This window comes from Nicotiana sylvestris, chromosome 9, assembly GCF_000393655.2.
Source record: "Nicotiana sylvestris chromosome 9, ASM39365v2, whole genome shotgun sequence".
NCBI lineage: Eukaryota > Viridiplantae > Streptophyta > Magnoliopsida > Solanales > Solanaceae > Nicotiana > Nicotiana sylvestris.
Genome location: NC_091065.1, coordinates 51,794,681 through 51,808,349, shown reverse-complemented (window position 1 = coordinate 51,808,349; position 13,669 = coordinate 51,794,681).

The following is a 13,669-nucleotide window of genomic DNA, read 5'->3' as shown; positions in this document are numbered from 1 at the left end:
AGCAAATGGTATAGTGTTTGGATAGCAGAATAAATTGCCTTTGTCATTTCAATCTTCGAAATAGTGCTAAATACAAACATTCAAAAAGTTATGCATAATATCTCTTTACCGCGTCAGAATTGATCGCCATATCTATGCATTTGCCTTCAATATCTGTTAAACATAGTGCACCATTCGATAATACTCTGGTCACAATGAATGGTCCTTGCCAATTCGGAGCAAATTTGCCTTTTGCTTCAACCTGATGTGGAAGAATGCGTTTCAGCACATGCTGACCTACTTCGAACTTCCGGGGACGCACCTTTTTGTTGTATGCTCTTTCTATTCTTCTTTGATATAATTGACCATGGCATACTGCGGTCAATCATTTTTCGTCAATCAAGTTTAACTGTTCTAGACGGGTTTTGACCCATTCATCATCATCAATCTTTGCTTCGGCGATGATTCGAAGGGAAGGAATCTCAATTTCTGCAGGAATTACCGCTTCAGTGCCGTATACCAACAAATAAGGAGTTGCTCCTACTGAAGTGCGAACAGTAGTGCGGTATCCCAATAATGCAAATGGTAATTTTTCATGCCATTGTTTTGAACCTTCTACCATTTTCCGCAGTATCTTCTTTATGTTTTTGTTGGCTGCTTCTACTGCTCCATTCGCCTTGGGCCGATATGGGGTAGAGTTACGATGTGTAATCTTAAACTGTTGACATACTTCTTTCATTAAGTTGCTGTTAAGATTAGCACCGTTATCTGTGATGATCACCTTCGGGATTCCGAATCGACATATGATATTTGAGTGGACAAAATCGACCACAGCTTTCTTGGTCACTGATTTGAATGTCTTGGCCTCAACCCATTTGGTAAAATAATCAATAGCTACCAGAATGAATCTGTGCCCATTGGATGCTGCCGGTTCAATTGGTCCAATCACATCCATGCCCCAAGCAACGAAAGGCCATGGTGCCGACATTGTGTGCAACTCGGATGGTGGAGAATGAATCAAATCTCCGTGTATTTGGCATTGATGACACTTGCGCACAAAATTGATACAATCTCTCTCCATGGTAAGCCAATAGTAACCAGCTCGGAGGATTTTCTTTGCCAACACATATCCACTCATGTGGGGTCCGCAAACTCCTGAATGTACTTCAGACATGACAGTTGTAGCTTGTCTGGCATCTATGCATCTTAATAATCCGAGATCTGGTGTTCTTTTATACAAAACTCCTCCGCTTAAGAAGAATCCATTTGCTAATCGCCTGATGGTCCTCTTTTGATCTCCTGTGGCTTGTGCGGGATATATACCCATCCTGATATATTCCTTGATGTCGTGGAACCATGGTTCTCCATCAAATTCTTCTTCAACCATATTGCAATAAGCGTGCTGATTGTGGACTTGAATATGTATTGGATCCACATAAGCTTTGTCTGGATGGTGCAACATTGATGCTAGGGTAGCCAATGCATCGGCAACTTCATTATGGATTCTTGGAATATGTTGGAATTCCACTGATTGAAACCGCTGACAAAGATCATGTAGACATTGTCGGTATGGTATGAGCTTCAAATCTCGGGTTTCCCATTCTCCTTGAATTTGATGTACCAAAAGATCCGAATCTCCCATGACTAAGATTTCTCGGATACCCATGTCTGCAGCTAGCCTTAACCCCAAAATGCAAGCTTCATATTCAGCCATATTATTGGTGCAATAAAATCGTAGTTGAGCCGTAACAGGATAGTGATGCCCTGTTTCAGAAATGATTACAGCTCCTATTCCGACTCCTTTCATGTTAGCAGCTCCATCAAAGAAAAGTTTCCAGCCAGGTTTTTCAATTTGCTCCACCTCGTCGATATGCATTGTTTCCTCATCAGGAAAATAAGTCTTCAGCGGCTCATATTCCTCATCGACCGGGTTTTCGGCTAAATGATCGGCCAGTGCTTGAGCCTTCATTGCAGTTCGAGTCACATAGATGATGTCGAATTCTGTGAGCAATATCTGCCACTTTGCAAGTCTTCCTGTTGGCATAGGCTTTTGAAAAATGTATTTCAATGGATCCAACCTAGAAATGAGGTAAGTAGTGTAGGATGACAAATAGTGTTTTAATTTTTGAGCTACCCATGTTAGGGCGCAACATGTCTTTTCCAGATGAGTATACTTAACCTCATAAGCTGTGAACTTCTTGCTAAGGTAGTAGATGGCCTGTTCTTTTCTGCCAGTGAGGTCATGCTGCCCCAATACACAACCAAATGAATTTTCCAAAACCGTCAAGTAAAGAATCAAAGGTCTTCCTGGCTCTGGCGGGACCAACACGGGTGGGTTTGATAAGTACCCTTTTATTTTATCGAACGCTTCCTGACACTCATCGGTCCATTTGACTGCAGCATCCTTTTTTAACAATTTGAAAATTGGCTCGCAGGTTGTTGTGAGCTGAGCAATAAACCTGCTGATATAATTTAACCTTCCCAACAAACTCATTACTTCAGTTTTGTTTCTTGGGGGTGGCAGTTCTTGGATGGCTTTGATCTTTGACGGATCTAGCTCAATGCCTCGTCGACTGACTATGAATCCCAGCAACTTTCCGGATGGAACTCCAAATGCGCACTTGGCAGGGTTAAGCTTGAGGTTGTACCTGCGAAGTCTTAAGAAGAACTTCCTCAAATCCTCAACGTGGTCGGCCTGATGCTTTGATTTTATGATCACATCGTCCACGTATACCTCAATCTCCTTGTGTATCATATCATGAAACACTGTGGTCATTGCTCTCATATAGGTTGCTCCGGCGTTTTTTAAACCGAATGGCATTACCCGGTAGCAATAAGTTCCCCATGGTGTGATGAATGCCGTCTTTTCTGCATCTTCTTCATCCATTAGAATTTGATGATATCCGGCATAACAATCCACGAAAGACCCTATATCATGCTTGGCACAATTGTCGATCAAAATATGGATATTGGGTAATGGGAAATTATCCTTTGGACTTGCTTTGTTGAGATTGCGATAGTCGACGCATACTCTAATTTTGCCGTCTTTCTTTGGTACAGGAACGATATTAGCCAACCAAACAGGATATCGAGTGACTCGAATGACCTTTGCTTCCAATTGTTTGGTGATTTCTTCCTTAATTCTCATACTCATCTCAGGCTTGAATTTTCTCAGCCTCTGCTTGACAGGAGGCACTGTTGGATCGGTGGGCAATTTGTGGACCACTAAATCAGTGCTCAAGCCCGGCATGTCGTCATACGACCATGCAAAAACATCTTTGAATTCTATGAGTGCTTTAATTAACTCCTCTCGGATCTTTGGCTCCAGATGGACACTTATTTTAGTTTCTCGGATATTACTCGTGTCCCCTATATTGATGTCCTCGGTATCACTCAAGTTAGGTTTGATTTTTTCCTCAAAGTGAATTAACTCTTTACTAATCTCTTCAAAAACCTCATCTTCATCATATTCTGATTCATAATCACAATATATTTCTTGAATTATTATTTCGGAACCAGATTGATTTTTAAGACTGGGCTGAGGATTCCTCATGCATGCCATATCACTAGAGCCAGCGTAAAAGGAACTGTATAGGAAAGAAGAAAAAGAAAAGAAAACTATCAGGAACGATAATAAAAAGGAAACTGCTTTTTATTGGATGATGAAAGATAACAAGGTTTGCACACTTCAAACAAACTGTAAGATAAACTTTGGGATTACAACCTTGAAATAACCCAAACAAACTGAAAGAAAATCAAAATAAACTACCAAGACTCCTTTCGAATTGGGAGAGGAGTGGCTTTCCAATTATTGAGCTTTGTTTCTGGTCCAACGAATTGAACTTCTGCGTTGCTACACCCTTCTCCGCCTTCCAACATATTCACATCACTAAACAATTTCTCGAACCTTTCAATTAATTCTTCCTCAGGATTGACCTGGGATTTAGGAATTGTTGTTATCGGGCGATTTTTAGCACCGGTCTTGACAAAAGACTTCGACAGCTGTGGTACTGGTTTTGGAAGAAACCATGCTTGGTGTTTCAACTTCCTGGCCCTTATCACGTCATTGGCGGTAGGTGTGAACCCTAAACCGAATGTTCCCCAGTTCTCGGGGAGAGATACTGGTTGTACAATTCCTTGCAAAGATAAGCCCAGACCTTTGCCGGGTATAAAGCCATTCTTCAGCATTTCATAAGCTACCATGACTGATGTAGAGGATACCTTTGGATTCGCAAGGTATTTTCCTTCTGGAATTTTCTCTACCGACACTGTGTCTGACACTTGGTATACCCATGGTCCTTGGTCAATTTCTGCTCCCTCGACTGGTACAATGGTGCTGTTGTGAGCATTTAAATTTTCTTCTCCATGCACGACTATTTCTTGATGGTCCCATTCAAACTTGACAACCTGATGTAATGTTGACGGGACTGCTTTAGCAGCATGGATCCATGGTCGACCCAACAACAAGTTGTAAGAAACAGTCATGTCCAAAACTTGGAATTCCATTGTGAATTCAACTGGCCCTATAGTTAGTTCCAACACTATGTCGCCAAATGAATCTCTACTTCCACCGTCAAATCCTCGTACGCAGATACTATTCTTTTGGATCCTCTCCTCTTTAATTTTTAATTTGTTTAAAGTGGAGAGAGGGCATATGTTTGCACTGGACCCATTGTCGACCAATACCCGGGTTACTACGGAGTTTTCACATTTCACGGTGAGGTAAAGAGCTCTGTTGTGCTCGGTACCTTCCACAGGTAATTCATCATCAGCAAATGTAATCCTGTTTGTCTCAAAGATTCTGTTGGCTATTTTGCCCAAATGATTTACAGAGATCTTTTCAGGAACATGAGCTTCATTCAGGATTTTCATCAACGCCAGACGGTGTTCCTCTGAATGGATCAGTAATGACAACAATGAAATTTGAGCGGGGGTCTTCTTTAATTGATCCACAACAGAATAATCATGGAGCTTCATTTTTCTTAAAAACTCCTCCGCCTCTTCTTCTGTCACAGCTTTCTTTGTTGGCATTGGATTGTTTTTAGTTTTTCTCAGCTCTTCGGGAGTAAAACATCTTCCCGAACGAGTCAAGCCTTGTACCTCACACACTTCTTCCTTGATTTCTTTGCCCTTGTACATTACGGTCACCCGTTCATAGTTCCATGGGATGGCTTTGTTGTTGATGATTGGCAGCTGGATTACAGGTGCAATAATAACCCGATCTGTACGTGCTCCTTCCACAATTACGACGGGTTTGTTAGCAACCCCTGGTACTATCACCTTTGTCCTCTCTTGTTTTGCGGCAACTTTGTTCGATGATCCCTCATCGACTATCATAGACGGTTCACCACCATTCTTGTTATGCTTAGACACCGGCTTCTCCTCCATTAACTGCTTATCTGGCTTGGTTTCATGAGACTTGATCATCATGACAGTTTGTGACGGCTTCTTTGTCTCCCCATCAGCTTGTATGATTTCTATCATATTAGCCTCTTGATGGGCTGGCATTGGATTTCTATTGATATTTGGAGCTTCGGGGGTTTGAACCTCGATTTTATTAGTATCAATCAGCTCTTGTATTGCATTTTTCAAATGCCAACATTTCTCTGTATCATGGCCTGGTGTACCGGAGCAATATTCACAGCTAATGGTGTAATCCAGATTCTTTGGTGGAGGATTGGGTAGCTTGGATTGTATTGGTCTCAACATGTCTAACTGTCTCAGCCTGTGGAACAGACTAGTGTAAGACTCTCCCAATGGAGTGTAAGTTTTCTTTTTCTGTTCCCTTTCTCCCCTGAATGCTGGCCTAGGCCTGAAACCTGGTCCGGGATAAGCTCGGGGGTAGGTATTTGGTGTGACAGGAGCACGCCAATTGGTGTGAACAGGTGGCTGATTGTATGCTTGAGCGTGGTTAATGGCGAAATGAGGCTCTGAAGGGTGATAGTAATGTTGGGATGAATCATGGTGGTAAGCTGATTGGCGAGGTCGTTGCTGATTATAGTAAAGCGGTGAACCCCTGGGTCCTGGCCAAATTCCTGAATCAACTACGGTTGCTTCCTCCCTCTTCTTTCTTCCGATTCCTCCTACCCCGCCTTGAATAGCTTGAGTAGTTGCCTTAATTGCTGAATAGCTCATGATTTTGTTTGTCTTGAGGCCTTCTTCCACCATACCTCCCATCTTCACTACCTCGTTGAATGATTTTCCAACCGCTGAAACCAAGTGGGCGTAGTAAGTTGGTTCCAAGGCTTGGAGGAAGTAGTCTACCATTTCGCTCTCCTTCATAGGAGGATCCACTCTTGCTGCCTGTTCTCTCCACCGAAAACCATACTCTCTAAAACTTTCATTGTGTTTCTTCTCAAATTTGGTCAAAGATAATCGATCTGGGATGATTTCCAGATTGTATTGGAAATGGTATGCGAATGCCTGTGCCAGGTCATCCCAGGTGTACCATCTTCCATGGTCTTGGCGTGTATACCACTCCAAAGCTGATCCGCTTAGACTTTGACTGAAGTAAGCCATCAATAATTCATCCTTTCCCCCAGCTCCTCGCATCTTGCTACAGAAACCCCTTAAGTGGGCTACTGGGTCGCCGTGCCCGCTGTATAGGTCAAATTTGGGCATCTTGAAGCCAAATGGCAATTGTACATTAGGGAATAAGCATAAATCTTTGTATGCTACACTGACTTGCCCACCTAATCCCCGCATGTCTCGGAACGACTGTTCTAGACTTTTGACCTTCCTGAACATCTCTTCTTGTTCAGCATTTTTGGCTGGCTTGTCAATTTCGGTTGGGAGATCAAACCGAGGAGCAGGTGAATTGATTTCGGAGGCTTTGAAGGTGGGCTCCGGGGGTAATATTGGTTGTCTTGGGCCTGAAATGTAGGCTCACTAGGAGATTTGTGAAATGTAGCAGGGGGAGGTGCTACAAAAACAGGAGTCATAGGTGGAGGAAGGTACGGAACTGGTTTTGGAGGTGGAGACTGTGGTGTCTGAGAGGTGGTGCCTCGGTAGTGCTGATAAATGGGGAAACTTGGGGATAATTCAGTGGTGATATTATCCTGAGTTTGGATCATTGATGGAGCAGGGTTATTTGGGTAAGATGGGGGCAACTGTCCTGTAGACCAAGCTTGGTACATTTCTGCCATTTGCTGCTTGAGCTTAAGCATTTCTTCTTTCATTTTCCCGACATCCATCTCTTCTATCTCCATACTTGTGTCAACATCTGGGATAGACATACTTTCGGGTATTGGTCCTTTTGATCTTGTGTGATAGTGATAATATGCCAGTATACTCTTTAGAGAAACTAACTGGTTGAATTCTGAAAATGGACAAACTTGTTAGTTTTGAGAGTTTAACACATATATAATCACACGTTGGAGATGCAATGCTCCTAGACAAATAATCCCTTTCTATTATGCATTCGCTCGGTTGCTTGTGTCGTCCCAGTTTTCTTGAAATTGAAAAATTGTCATTCGCTTTTATTTACTATATATATCTTTATCGTGGTGGTCGAATCGTATCATGTCAAATATGAATTAGACCTTGCGTAGTTCGGACCAAAGTCAATCATGTTTATTTATTACACAGAGACGGAATTACATTTGAAAACTTTTAAGAAAATAGCTTGAAACACACACACTTAAATCAAAATAAAAGATACAATTCATAACATCTCACAAAATGCCCCACTTTCCACTTTTGTTCTCTAATATTGGATTATCTGCTCAATGTGGGGCTTCACCTGGATGACCTCCCAGCGTACGATACATCCTTTCCAACTCTATTGTTAGATGACGAGCAAAAGTGGGCGCATGCTCTGTAAACCTTTCATAATCCATTCCTTGGCAGTTTACATAACTTTGAGATGTGAAGACTGCCAAGTCGTGGACTTGTGCCCTGAAACCTTGGAGACGTTGGTCTTGGTCTTGCAATTGCTGCTGACGAGTGGTGGCTATGTCTCTGACACGGTTTTCACGATCTAAAGCTGATTCTAATAGAGCTCGGAGTCTGGCCTGCTCTAATCTTGCTTGTGATCTTTCCCTGTCGAGGTCTGCTTGTTGGTATTCTCTGTTGCATCTTCTTGCCTCTTCTAGTTGTGCACGAAGCTGGTCTTCTGATCGCATCCAATAGTCTTTTTCCTTCTTGAATTGAGCCTTGTCTTTTTCGGATTGCCTATCCTGGCGTTCCTTGTTAGATCTGGCTTCTTCATTTAATTGTTGGATCCTTTCTTTTGCTTTGCTCAATGCCCTTTCGTTTTCTGCAAGAATGGAATCATAATCTTGCATTTTTTCGAAGAGATTGGCGATGGTTTTTTGATCTTTCCAGCTTCTCTTTGGCGTTTCAGAGACTCTTTTCATTTTTTGGAATCGAGCATGAAGATTTTCATTCTCACAAGCTAGACTCTTTTTCTCGCCTTTGGCTTCTTGTTCTTGCAAATCTTTCTCCAAACTGAGGCTTCTTAGATTTTCTTTTAGGGCATGGATAGTGGCTTTGTACCCTTTTTCTTTTTCTCCCCAGATTAACCGCTCTTGGATTTTATCATTGAAATTTTGAACATGGGGTCTTTTTGTTGGCCTTTTTAGCTCAGGTTCCGGTACATCATCCACGCGAGACCGCTTTTCGAACCACCTTGCATATCCAGGATTTATCTCACCCTTGGTAGCGTCTAGGACTTGAGTATCACTTTTCAAGTATCGGCACCCATTCCACATCTGCTGAAGTAGAGCTTCGGGAATAGTGGCTTCTGGGTGTAATTCGATTACTTGCATACTCAAATCTTCCTCATCAGGAACTATTTGATATCTCCCTAGTTGCCTTAGGACTCTTAGTGGTGCATATGGCTGAATGCTTCTCAATCCCAATAGTAGTAGATAACTATTTGAGGTTGACATATGTATTACTTCTCTCATCGGGAGCCATCCCAGAGTCCATTCAATTTGATTTGCCGTTAAAGCCTTTAGATGAGATACCCATGCTTCTATCCCTTCTGGAGCTTGGTAATTTTTTGTTCTTTCCTCATAGCTCTCGATGCAATTAGCTTTGTTCGACCCATACTGTATGATCTTGGGTTGTTGTTGGAGATGTTCAATCACCCACATTTGCAACAAAATTTTGCATCCTTCGAAAACCTTCGCTCCTGATTTGCATAAAGTCAAAGCCCGATAAATATCTGACAGAATGATGGGGACAAGGGTGTGATTTTCTTTAGTGGTGAGGATTTGCACAATTTTTGCGGTGCGAATATCAATTGTTCGCTCTTTATTTGGGAAGACCATGACTCCTAGAAAAGCCACCATGAAAGCAAATCGTCGGTGCATCTGCCAAGTGTCTTTGTTTTGCTTATTAGTAAGGCCTTTCTCATGAATTTCGAACCCATCTGACTTTCCAAATCTGGAATACAAAAAGTTGAAGGAACAACATCCATTGATGACATTGCTTTTCCTGATTTGACTGCTGATGTTCAGAAGACCGAAGAATCGATGTATTGAAGGAGCCTTTGTGAATATCAAGCTTTGATTTCTTAAACTTCCGTCAAAACCAACATAGCCAGCTACCTCCTCTAATGTAGGAGTAAGCTCGAAGTCAGAGAAACGAAAAACATTGTGAACAGGGTCCCAGAAAGTTACTAATGTCGTAATCAGATCATCCCGAGGCTCAACTTTCATAATGTCCGTGAGATTTCCCAAATGCTTGACGACCCATTTTTGACCGTCTTCGCCCAAATCATACCACCACATTTGAAGCTGACATAGAAATTCCTCCGTACTTGTGGATGAGGGGCTTTGTGTGGTGCTCATTTTGTATCTGAAATTTAATTTTAATAAAGTCAAAATTTATACTAAAAATTATTTTCGATTTTTTTTTATTAAATATTTTTATTTCAAAATTTAAAACTATTTTTTTTTTCGAAAATTTTAAAACAACCCATTTTATTCCTTGCTTCTTACCATGATTTTATTTTAAGCTGGTCAACAAGCATGTTCGAGGCAAATGAATGCACAAGTAGCAAGTAGGATGCATCATGATGGTCTTTTAATTTTGGGTTCACCTGTCCTAGACAGACCCAACCCCTGTGTTGAGTCTCCAAGGGCAAATGCATATGATGCAAATATTCGTTCCTACTAGGGATCCGGTACATGGCTGAGTTATTCTAAGTGTAAAACCTTAGGTTGATTGTTCTAAACCTGGCTTACCCAAACGGACAGTTTGAGCCGAAGTGGGGGTAACGTACCGGGAGCACGAAAGTCTGCCCGGCCTAGTTACTTGTCCCAACTCCGTCTTATTTGGTATGACTTTAACAGAAAGGTGGGTCACGCGCACGTGTACACCATAAATTCAGAAGACTCAGAAAGAAGGGGGTTTCGTAGCAGTTGTATATATTCACAATTCAAATAATATTAAAGCGGTAAAAAAAACATTTAGCATATTAGCATATAAACAGTTGAAAATTATATAGTAAGTAAAGCCAATAAAACAGATATTTTAAGCTCGAATTTTTTAAGATGTTGCCATTTGTGTATATACAACTCAACTTATTCTCACATACTCGTTTTAATCTTAATAGACCTAATTATTTGGTCACTTTGTTTTATGAAAGTAGATAAGCATCGAATTTATAGAAAAGGCATTATTATGCAAGTTAATTCAACAAAGTTACCTTACATACAACCTAACTGTTTGGCGTAAATATCCATAACGTTTTAACATCATGATGAGCTACACCAACTTACTTTACTCATATGATTATACCTGTCATCATACCATATAATAACTTATACCAACCTAAACAAAAAATCATATTTGTTACAAGATATTCTACTAATGTAACTTCTTAATCATTACATTTAACTAATGGTATTATGGGATGTAATCAATGGCCCATTTTTATGCCTCACTCCCTGTTTTGACAATTCACGTATATCTATACCAATGAGATTTCGGAATAGCTAACATTATTACAAAACTTTATATGAATTTCAAAATAAGACAATTTAACTCATAGCTATCAAATTGAATTCACTATTAGTTAACTAACATAAAAATGAAATTAGAACTAATGAACTTGGACAATTGGAAAATAACATTTCAATTCAAGCTTCATTGACGGGTCATGCTGAAATCTCTTTCCAACTTAAAATTTAAAAAACATATACCTGAAAATGGAGGTAGAAGAAGTAAGTTTCAGCAGTTACAGCAATAACAAATTCAGTAGAATATACTGATAACACAGTAAATCTGATCAAGAATAGGATTCGAAGAGCCCAGATGCATAGTAAAATACTTTGAAAGACACTTCAGATTTTAACTGAACAGTGGAATCACACAAAGTTGAACAGATTCAACACAAGAACAATATTTCAGATTTCAGCTTTTCTTCAGCTACAAATTCAGTTTGTTTCTGATTTTCTGTTTCTGCTGCTGTATCTGTGTGTGAGTGTATATGTGAGTGTTCTATTTTCGGTTTCCTTTCTTTAAAATCTCATCCCTCAAAATCTCTTAAAGATTCTCTCTTAAAAATTCTCTCTGCCTTTCTTTTTCTTTCTTAGAATCTTCCTTCTGAAAAATTCTGCCCTTAGAAATTCTCTATGAAAATTCTGTTTTTTCTTCAAAATTCTGTTTTTTTCTCTCTTCAAATTCTCTCTTTCTCACTCAAAATTCTCTCTTTTTTCACTGTCTGTCCAGCTCCTGTATTTATACAGGGCTGGTCTTAGGCAATTTAAGTGCTTCTTGGACCCCCTTCCTCTTTTTTTAAAAAACAGAAAATCCCATTATGTAAAACCTTTTCCCTGATTTTCAGCAGCCCATTATCCCTTGTTCCCCATTAGTATCATTAACTAATAGCCACTAACATTACATTATAATATACTAGTACTAACACCCTGTTTTTTACTGTTTCATTCCCAGAAGTGCCCCTGAAATCTTGATGTTATTACTGAAAAATCAGAACTTATAGCAAAACAGATTCTAAAATCTGTACAAACTTAGTTATCTCCCTGATTTACAGCTAAAACCAATCCTATTAACCTCCTAACACAATTGCATTCGACCAACTTTTGCAAACTTGAATTCAAACTTGACATTATAGCACTGAATTCAGAACTAACATCATAACAGCATATTTCTGAAATTATCAAAACAATTCAGACTGGACTTAACATTAAACCAAAATCAAACACACACAGGATCATTGTCAATACTGACAATGCCCTGAAACTTTAATGTTCAGACAATAACATATACAACATACATTTGAATTCACTGATTCACAGACAATCATGATTTAATTGACGAGCATTAATCAATTGACTATTTACAACATTTGTCAATAATTAGTCTAAAATAATAGAAGCAGACTGTTTTAGTCAACATTTTAATGAAAAAAATTCGTAATATAACTAATCGACGAACTTAATCGAGTCGATTACACACATTGTAAATAACCACAACCAACAGAAACAATTCACATTCGGATTAAATAGACAGAAATGACAGAATTGATCAAAACAAATATGAAAAATTAACAAGCTATTAATACGGACAACAATACACGTAGAATACACAAAAATAAATAGAAAAATACCTCTGAACTTTAATTATATTCTGACTCGAACTCAACTTGGATTTCGGATTTTTTGTTTGAAATCAAACTGACCTTAGTCGAAGTATTTTCCACTGAAAATACTTCGACTAAGGTCGATTAAACCTCAATCTTCATCATAATCTGAACCGAATCCGGAAGTTTGGTATTTTTTAGGGTTCTTAAAAACTCGATTTGGGATTTAACCATTTCTGGTCAGATTCGAGAAGAACCAAAGATATTCTAGGCACGAGGGAGGCCAGGAGGGTAACTGGTGTGAGTTTGAAACAGATCTGGGTAAATTTTTGTTTGGTCCGAATCTTCAAAAGAAGATTCGAGAAGTTCCGAACGGATTCGAACCTAACAACCAACAGATCCATACTCAGGATGACTAGGGGAAGCCATGGTGTTAATTTGGGGCTGATTGGTTTAGATCAAGTTTTCAGGCCAACCTTCGATTTAAGATTCGAAGAGTTGTGGCCTGATTCGAAGGAAACTAAGGTTGGATTCGTGTAGGGGAGGTTCAGGAGGTCCTAGGGTGTTAAGTTGGTGACCGGCGGCGTTGATGCCGCCGGGTTTCAGGCGAAGGGGAATAGGGGCGGCTAGGGTTAGGGGTCTGTTTGGAACGATGATGAACAGGAGCGGAGAGGGGGGGTGTTCAGTTAGGGGCTGGGTAAGGTTTGGGATTTATATAGGGGTAGGGTGGATTAGTATCGTCCGTTGGATCAATTAGAATGGAGGGCTAGGATCTATTCACTTAACCAAACGATGTCGTTTGGTTTAAGTTGGGGGACGGGTTGAACCGGGTCAATGGATCGGGTAAGGGTCTTGGGTTCGGGTGATGAGATCTTGGCCGTTGGTTGGATTTAATCCAACGGCCCTTGATGAGAGATGACCAAACGACGTCGTTTGATTCTGGCTTTGAATTGGACCGGACAGGGCTATTTTGGATTGGGCTGTGAAAGGGATTCAATTGATTTGGGCCTGGATTTTAATCCAGGTCCAAATCTTATAACTTGTATGCATTTTTTATTTTCTGATTTTATTAATTAATAAAAATCCTAATAATAAAAAAACAAAATTACAATAATATTAACTATAATATAATTTTAA